Source organism: Callorhinus ursinus, unplaced genomic scaffold (assembly GCF_003265705.2).
Source record: "Callorhinus ursinus isolate GAN/ISIS: 27379988/994484 unplaced genomic scaffold, GSC_fseal_2.0 scaffold3, whole genome shotgun sequence".
NCBI classification, from domain to species: Eukaryota; Metazoa; Chordata; class Mammalia; order Carnivora; family Otariidae; genus Callorhinus; species Callorhinus ursinus.
The window spans coordinates 84,965,057-84,974,679 of record NW_027397065.1 but is presented as its reverse complement, the minus strand read 5'-3'; the positions used below and the strand labels follow the sequence as shown (position 1 = coordinate 84,974,679).

Below are 9,623 nucleotides of genomic sequence, written 5' to 3'. Positions count from 1 at the left end.
TTATTCCTAGGTATCTTATGGTTTTGGGTGCAATTATAAATGGGATGGACTCCTTGATTTGTCTCTCTTCTGTCTTGTTGTTGGTGTATAGGAATGCCACTGATTTCTGTGCATTGATTTTATATCCTGCCACTTTACTGAATTCCTGTATGAGTTCTAGCAGTTTTGGGGTGGAGCCTTTGGGTTTTCCACATAAAGTATCATATCATCTGCAAAGAGTGAGAGTTTGACTTCCTCTTTGCCAATTTGGATGCCTTTGATTTCTTTTTTTTAAAATATTTTATTTATTTTTTGACGGAGAGAGAGAGATAGCGAGAGCAGGAACACAAGCAGGGGGAGTGGGAGAGGGAGAAGCAGGCTTCCCGCTGAGCAGGGAGCCCGATGGGGGACTCGATCCCAGGACCCTGGGATCATGACCTGAGCCGAAGGCAGACGCTTAATGACTGAGTCACCCAGGCGCCCATGGATGCCTTTGATTTCTTTTTGTTGTCTGATTGCTGTGGCTAGGACTTCTAATACTATGTTGAATAGCAGTGGTGATAGTGGACATCCCCGCCACATTCCTGACCTTAGGGGGAAAGCTCTCAGCTTTTCCATTGAGAATGATATTCGCTGTAGGTTTTTCATAGATGGCTTTTACGATATTGAGGTATGTACCCTCTATCCCTATACTCTGAAGAGTTTTGATCAAGAAAGGATGCTGTACTTTGTCAAATGCTTTTTCTGCATCTATTGAGAGGATCATATGATTCTTGTTCTTTCTTTTGTTAATGTATTGTATCACGTTGATTGATTTGCGGATATTGAGCCAACCTTGCAGCCCAGGGATAAATCCCACTTGGTCATGGTGAATAATCCTTTTAATGCACTCTTGGATCCTATTGGCTAGTATTTTGGTGAGAATTTTTGCATCCATGTTCATCAAGGATACTGGTCTGTAATTCTCCTTTTTGTTGGGGTCTTTGTCTGGTTTGGGGATCAAGGTAATGGTGGCCTCATAAAATGAGTTTGGACGTTTTCCTTCCATTTCTATTTTTTGGAACAGTTTCAGGAGAATAGGTATTAATTCTTCTTTAAATGTCTGATAGAATTCCCCTGGGAAGCCATCTGGCCCTGGGCTTTTGTTTGTTGGGAGATTTTTGATGACTGCTTCTATTTCCTTAGTGGTTATAGGTCTGTTCAGGTTTTCTGTTTCTTCCTGGTTCAATTTTGGTAGTTGATACATCTCTAGGAATGCATCCGTTTCTTCCAGGTTTTCTAATTTGCTTGCATAAAGTTGCTCATAATATGTTCTTATAATTGTTTGTATTTCTTTGGTGTTGGTTGTGATCTCTCCTCTTTCATTCATGATTTTGTTGATTTGGATAAGTCTGGCCAGGGGTTTATCAATCTTGTTAATTCTTTCACAGAACCAGCTCCTAGTTCCGTTGATCTGTTCTACTGTTCTTTTGGTTCCTATTTCATTGATTTCTGCTCTCATCTTTATTATTTCTCTTCTCCTGCTGGGTTTAGGCTTTATTTACTGTTTTTTCTCTAGCTCCTTTAGGTGTAGGGTTAGGTTGTGTATTTGAGACCTTTCTTGTTTCTTGAGAAAGGCTTGTATTGCTATATACTTTCCTCTCAGGACTGCCTTTGCTGTGTCCCAAAGATTTTGAACAGTTGTGTTTTCATTTTCATTGGTTTCCATGAATTTTTTAAATTCTTCTTTAATTTCCTGGTCGACCCATTCATTCTTTAGTAGGATGCTCTTTAGCCTCCATGTATTTGAGTTCTTTCCGACTTTCCTCTTGTGATCGAGTTCTAGTTTCAAAGCACTGTGGTCTGAAAATATGCAGGGAGTAATCCCAATCTTTTTCGTACCGGTTGAGACCTGATTTGTGACCTAGGATGTGATCAATTCTGGAGAATGCTCCATGGCCACTAGAGAAGAATGTGTATTCCATTGCTTTGGGATGGAATGTTCTGAATATGTCTGTGAAGTCCATTTGGTCCAGTGTGTCATTTAAAGTCTTTATTTCCTTGTTGATCTTTTGCTTAGATGATCTGTCCATTTCAGTCAGGGGGCTGTTAAAGTCCCCCACTATTATTGTATTTTTGTCAATGTGTTTCTTTGCTTTTGTTATTAATTGCCTTATATAATTGGCTGCTCCCATGCTGGGGGCATAGATATTTACAATTGTTAGATCTTCTTGTTGGATAGACCCTTTAAGTAGGATATAGTGTCCTTCTTCATCTCTTATTACAGTCTTTGTTTTAAAATCTAATTTGTCTGATATAAGGATTGCCACCCCAGCTTTCTTTTGGTGTCTATTAGCATGGTAAATGGTTTTCCACCTCCTCACTTTCAATCTGGGGGTGTCTTTGGGTCTAAAATGAGTCTCTTGCAGACAGCATATGGATGGGTCTTGTTTTTTAATCCAATCTGATAGCCTGTGTCTTTTGATTGGGGCATTTGGCCCATTTACATTCAGGGTAACTATTGAAAGGTATGAATTTAGTGCCATTGTATTGCCTGTAAGGTGACTGTTACTGTATATTGTCTGTGTTCCTTTCTGGTCTATGCTTCTTTTAGGCTCTCTCTTTGCTTAGAGGACCCCTTTCAATATTTTTTGTAGGGCTGGCTTCGTGTTTGCAAATTCCTTTAGTTTTTGTTTGTCCTGCAAGCTTTTTATCTCTCCTTCTATTTTCAATGACAGCCTAGCTGGATATAGTATTCTCGGCTGCATATTTTTCTCGTTTAGTGCTCTGAAGATATGCCATTTCTTTCTGGCCTGCCAGGTCTCTGTGGATAGGTATGTGGGCCAGTCTAATGTTTCTACCATTATAGGTTACATATCTCTTCTCCCAAGCTGCTTTCAAGGTTTTCTCTTTGTCTCTGAGACTCATAAGTTTCAGTATTCGATGTCAGGGTGTTGACCTATTTTTATTGATTTTGAGAGGGGTTCTCTGTGCCTCCTGGATTTTGATGCCTGTTTCCTCCCCCGCATTAGGGAAGTTCTCTGTTATAATTTGCTTCAATATACCTTCTGTCCCTCTCTCTTTCTTCTTCTTCTGGGATCCCAATTATTCTTATGTTGTTTGGTCTTATTGTATCGAATTCTGCCCTTGTGATCCAGTAGTTGTTTATCTCTCTTTTTCTCAGCTTCTTTATTTTCCATCATTTGGTCGTCTATATCACTAATTCTCTCTTCTGCCTCATTTATCCTAGCAGTTAGTGCCCCCATTTTTGATTGCACCTCATTAATAGCCTTTTTGATTTTGATTTTGTTAGATTTTAGTTCTTTTATTTCTCCTGGAAGGGTGTCTCTAATAACTTCCATGCTTTTTTGAGCCCAGGTAGTATCTTTAAATTCATGATTCTGAACTCTAGGTCCGACATCGTACTAATGTCCGTACTGAGTAGGACCCTGGCAGACGGTACTACCTCTTGTTCTTTTTGCTGAGGTGATTTCTTTCATCTTGTCATTTTGTCCAGAGGAGAATAACAAATGAGAGAACAAAATGCTAACAGGTTAACAACGTCCGCAGCAAATATACTCTAAACAAATTAGAAAAGACCTGAAACCAGGGGAAAAGAAAGGGAAAGAAAGAAAAAAGAAAGAGGAAAAAAAAAGATAAAGAAAAACAGAGAAAAACAGAACAAAACCAAAAAAAAAAAAACCCAGAATATGATGAAATATGGTCAGGCTAGTGCATAGATCAGTGCCACACACTAGATTTTGGGTGTATTTTGGTCTGTTAGAAGAAAGTGCCTCCTAAAATTTTAAAGAAAGAAAGACATATACGTACAAAATAAGGTTTGATACGATGAACGGATGGAAGATGAATGTAAAGATGAAAATTATAAAAGAGTTCATAAAAGGAATTGATAAGAAGTTGTTCGAAAAAAGAAAGAAGAAGATCAAAAAAAAAAAAAAGGGAGAGAATGTGATTAGGCAGGAGACTAGAACAATGCCATACATACACCAGTGATTTAGGGTGTATTTTGATCTGTTAGAAGAAACTGTATCTCAAAATTTTAAAGAGAGAATAACATATATATATGCCAAAAATAAGGGTAACTACCATGAGGGGATAGAATATGGCTCTAAAAATGAAAAATAAAATTTTTTTAAAAGGGGATTGATAAGATGTTGGTTGAAAAAGGGAAAAAGAAAAATTAAAAAAAAACCAGTTAAAAAAATTAACTTTGAACAGCTAATGAATCGCGGTAAAAAAGCCATGAATTCTATGTGCAGTATTCCCCTAGCGCTGGAGTTCTCCCATTCTCCTTGATCGGTAAACTTGGCCTTGGCTGGCTGTTCGTGCCGATATTCTGGGGGAGGGGCCTGTTGCCGTGGTTCCCAAATGTCTTTGCTGGAGGCGGAATTGCCCCGCCCTTGTCGGTGGGTCTAAGCAAGCTGCTCGGGTTTGCTCTCGGGAGCTTTTGTTCCCTGCAAGCTCTTGGTAACAGCTTCGGAGAATGAGAGTAAAGGTGGTGGCCTCCCAATCTCCGCTGGGAGGAGCTGAGAACTCGGGCCCCGCTCCTCAGTGCGCCCCCAGAGAAAAGCAGTCACTCCCGTGTCCCCGGCCTCCTGCCGCACTCCGCGCTCACCCGGCCTGTGACCGAGCGTTTCTATGTCTGGCACCCGACCCCGTGTGGAGTCTCCAAACCCAGCAGATCCCTGCGGTGCGCTCCCGCGCCGCTCCTCCCGGGGGAGGAAGGGGAGTCTCCCCGGCTCTGCCGCTTGGTGGGTCCCTGCTGGAGGAGCAGTGGCCCGACTGGGCCGCGGATCACAGTTTATGGCCACCCCGAGCTGAGAGCCCGCGCCTCGGCTCCGTCTCTGCAGCCGGCTTCCCCGCTCCGATCCCCGGGAGCTCTGCCGCACTCAGGCACCCCCGGTCTTTCTGTGACCCCGAGGGTCCTGAGACCACACTGTCCCGGGAGGGTTCCACCCCCCGCTTAGCCACTGGAGCGACGTCCCTCCACGGAGCCAACTTCTAAAAGGTCCGATTTTGTGCTCCGCGGCTCTAGCACTTGCCAGAAGCGGCCAACGGAGGCCCCCTCCCCCGCCGTCTCTCCTCCCGAATATCGCCTCGGATTCACTTCTCCGCACGTCCTACCTTCCAGTAAGTGGTCGCTTCTCTGTTAGAGTTGTTGCTACTCTCTTCTTCCGTCTCCTGTTGAGTTCGTAGGTGTTCAGAATGGTTTGATCCCTATTCAGCTGAATTCCTGAGACCAGATGAAATCCGGGTCTCCTACTCCTCCGCCATCTTGCTTTAAGAGCCTATTTTTTTATTTTTAAAATTTTTTAATTTTTGATTTTTAAAGATTTTATTTATTTGAAGGAGAATGGGTGAGCAGAAGCAGGGGCGGAGGGGCAGCGGGAGAGGGAGAAGCAGACTCCCCAGTGAGCAGGGAGTCCATTTTGGGTCTCTCCCACCTGCTGGATAATTTGAATTGTTTATTTTTTGGGTATGTGAGGTCCTTTTTTTTTTTTTAAGATTTTATTTATTTATTTGAGAGCGTGAGCAAGAGAGAGAGCAGAAGCCGGGGAGGGGCGGAGGGAGAGGGAGAAGGAGACTCCCCGCTGAGCAGGGAGCCCGATATGGGGCTCAATCCCAGGACCCTGAGATCATGACCTGAGCCAAAGGCAGACACTTAACCCCTGAGCCACCTAGGCGCGCTGTAGATCACCCTTTTTAAATAAACACTTGTTTTTAGAATAGGTTAGACTCACAGAAGAGCTGAAGAGAGGGTACAGAGAGTCTCATATGCTTGCACGCAGTGTTCCCTGTCGTTGGGATCTTACAGTAGCGGGATACGTTTGGCACAACCAATGAACCAGGATCGATGCTTTATTATCGTTCACTCAAATCCATTCTTTTCTCAGACTTCCTCAGCTTTTCTCTAATGCCCTTCTCCTGTTCCAGGATCCCATGTGGGGGCCCGCATTACATTTAGCTGTTATGTCACGCTCCTCTTGTCTGTGATGGTTTCTCACACTTTTCTTGTTTTTATGACCTTGACAGTGTGGGTAGTACTGCTCAGGGAGTTTGTGAAATGTCCCTCAGTTTGAGTGTGCCTCATGTTTGCTCACGATTAGAGTTAGAAGTCAGGGGAGGCGGTGAGGACTACAGAGGAAAGTGCCATTCTATTCACATCTTATCAAGGGTACCATTAAAAAAAATGGAGTGACACTTGCTAAAGACGGTAAGGCCGACTTCATTCAGGACCACTGTGATAGGTGGAGGGACCACTGCAATGGGATTTTGCAGTGGGGGAGAGATGTTGGCTCAACTCCAAGTACAGCACTGGCAAGTGGGGATTTATAGCCAAGGAGCAGGGTGGGGGTCAGCAGGTGGAAAATGACTCAGAGGAGTAACGGAAGTTGTGGCTAAACTGAGCTAATGGGGTTCTTGCTGAAAGCAGGCCAGAGTGATCCATCATCCCCCGGGGGGGTGTAGAGGATGAAGACTGTGATCAGATGTGAAGGGTGGGGTGCTGGTCAAACTGAGCAGAGTTCTTGCTGAAACTAGATTTTCCAAGGAAGTGCACAGCTGGGCCGAGAAGATTCAGGAGGCTGACTAAAGTTCGGTCAAGCAAAGAGTCTTTGTCAGTACAGCTGTCGACATGACTCATCACCACTGCTCTTCACCTTGGTCACCTGGTTGAGGTCATGTTTGTCAGGTGGCTCCACTGTCCCCTCCCTGTTCGCTGTAGTCCCTCTTTGAAAGGAAGCCACAATGCACAGCCCACGAGTTAAGGAGTGGGTTATGTTCCACCTCCTTGAGAGTGTGGTACCTGCATGAATTATTTGGAATTTTTCTGCAAGGCACTTCTTACACACCCTGTCTTCTGGAAGTTTCACAGTGGTGATGTTGAAATTATCTCCCATTTTCCAGAAGTGGAAACAGAGACTCAGTGAAGTTTACTCACCTTCCCAGGGCTACCCAGGTTTTTTTTTTTTTAAGATTTTATTTATTTATTTGAGAGAGAGAGTGTGAGCAAGAGAGAGAGAGAATACAAGCCAGGGGAGGGGTGGAAAGAGAGGGAGGAGCAGACTACCCACTGAGCAGGGAGCCTGATGTGGGACTCCATCTCAGGACTCTGGGGTCATGACCTGAGCTGAAGGAAGATGTTTAACCGACTGAGCCATCCAGGAGCCCCACACTGCCCAGATGTTAAGTGACAGGCTGGGACTTGAACTTGGGTGTTCTCACAATCAGCTCTTCTAAGTCCTAAGTTTTCTCTCTGCACTGGCATTTAATCATGCTACTGAAGCTAATTCATCCAGAATTCACTTAACCCCTGGGTCACTTGTGCTCTTCCCTTAGGCAGGCTCATTGGGGGCACTTTGGGGGTCTCTATGGTGAGCCCACCCCTAGAAAGGGCTTTGTCGGAGCAAATCCTATCCCAGAAAGTTGGACTGGGCTCAGACTAGATTTCAGTATGGTGCATGTTCTGGTTCTGTTATGTAAGGAAGGCTGTCTGTGTTAGCCTGTCTGTCTACCTATTTATCTATCACTATCTATGTGTCTTACTAAAGAAAAGGAAAGCTCCCCTTGGTTAATTGTCATGGTTTTAAAGAAGTGTTAAAAGAGAAACTGCGGCAAATTAAAAATGTCGAGTTTGAGCAAAAGTTGATTCAAATCAGGCAGCATCCCATCTAGCAGATAGAAAGGCACTCCAAGGAGTTGTACGCAGTAGGAGACTTTTACAGTCAGAGGAGGAAGGAAGGGGAAGGAGGGAGGAAGAATAAGGAAACTATACAGGGCGGAAAAGTGGGTTGGTTATTGCAAGGTCACTTTCCTTTAGGGGATGCCAGGGGTCTATCAGGCAGATGATCAGGATCACTAGTGCTGATCAGGCGATTCCCGATTGATTGGTTTAAGATTCCATCTCTGGAAAAACCCAAACTGTAATTAAGTCTCGGTTTGGTGATTGGGGGCTTAGCATAAGCGACTCCATTTTGGACCTGTTGTCTTGTTTTTAACAGAAGAGAGGTTAATATCTGTATATACTTAGAAGCATCTTGTCTACCCTTGATTTCATTGAACGAGGCCATCTGTGTCCTGAGAAACCCAGTGGGGAGGCGGGCTGGATTTCATGGATTATTGAAAGCTTGTGCCTGTAGTCAGAACAAGTTGGCCACGTGTTGGTTTTCCAGAGCTCAACATAATAAGCAGAACAGTTCTGTATAATGGGCTGTTTGCTTTGTGGATTTTCAATATTTCCTCTCCCCGCCTGTTCAAAGTGTGCAGGATAGAACGGTGCAAAGGATATCCTGCTGCAAATTACAACAGACACACTTTCACATTTTAAAAGAAATGGCTCTAAATGAATTGCAATTCGTTTCACTCTAAATCTAACTGACAGGTGCTGCAAAGCGTTTAGCTGGGTGACGAACCTAACTGAGATCAAAGGACACCCCCCCACACACACACAGTTTAGAGCAATTAAGCTGCTCCAGGCTCCTGCCAGCTAGCATCTTCCCCACCCTGGCACCTTCAATGACAATGGAGGGCCGAGTGAGTAAATGAGTGAAAAAAGCACCAGTTGCTGGTTGGAATCCGTGAGTCATGGTGCTAGTGGGGCACACCTGCTTGTACCCATTTGTAGCTTGTTTCGGGCAAGGTCATGTTAGTCAGTGTTTCTCTCTCAGAAAGCTTCATGGCTCACCTTTTAATTTTTGCCGTGAGTTCAGGAGATGGGCTGAGGTCCATGGTAAGCAGACAACAATGGTTCTAGAAGAATCTGTACCCCAGTTTTTGTTGAGAGTGGGCAGCCATGAGGTCTCACCTCCTCTGCCACATCCCAGACTCATGTGCTACCTGTCACAGAGTCAGCCGGGGAAGGGGCCTCATGCCTCTGGCACCTCGATGGTGCAGAGGGCCCCCGGGGGCCGGGGGGGAGGAGAGGAGGTGATGCTCAGTTAATGACAGAGAGCACCGGAGTGTCCACGAGGCCCCTTGCCTGCAGCCTGACAGTGGGATTTCCCCAGGAACATGTGTGCACTGGGAAGAACGGGGAGATTTCAGAGGGCTGGATCCCCAGCGTGTAAGGAAGGAGACTGGGCACCCAGGCCCTCCACCGGGGCCCAGGGGAGAGACTCCTGCAGACTGCTCGAACTCTCCAGGGCCTATTAGCTGAGGTCAGCAAGGGTGAGGTTGGGGATGGCAGCTCAGAGAAGGGCCTGGGGGTGCAGGGGCTGGGTGGGTCTGGGTAGCAACATTCCCCACGTTCCCTGCCTCCTGCCTGTGTGTGTGTGTATGTGTGTGTGTGTAGGTGTGTGTGTGTGTGTGTGTGACAGAGAGAAAGAGACAGACAGACAGAGACATGTCTGAGTGGTAACAGCAGGTGACAGCATGAATTGGCATATCCCCTCGCTGTGATGATGACCTTCTCCTAGGGAGCACCGAGAAATGGCTCTGAGGTTCATTTTTAGTTTTGCATCTGTTTGCATTGGCATCTCCTGGTGGGAGCTGACAGAATCCAGGACCTTCCCCCTGATCAGCCAGTGACGCCAGAGGCTCGCTTAGCTCAGTTTCCATATGCCAGCCCCACCCGCATGCTGGCTCCCCACGGTCCCTCCTTACCCGGTTGACAGACAGCTGGGCTCCCCCGTGGGTGGGCCGCAGAG

General features: G+C 45.5%; 1 protein-coding gene across 1 annotated transcript in view; it reads left to right on the top strand.

The window, feature by feature from the left end:
- Positions 1–9,623, top strand: part of ANKRD33B (ankyrin repeat domain 33B) — an 85,472-nt gene that overhangs the window by 59,548 nt on the left and 16,301 nt on the right. The window lies entirely within an intron of this gene.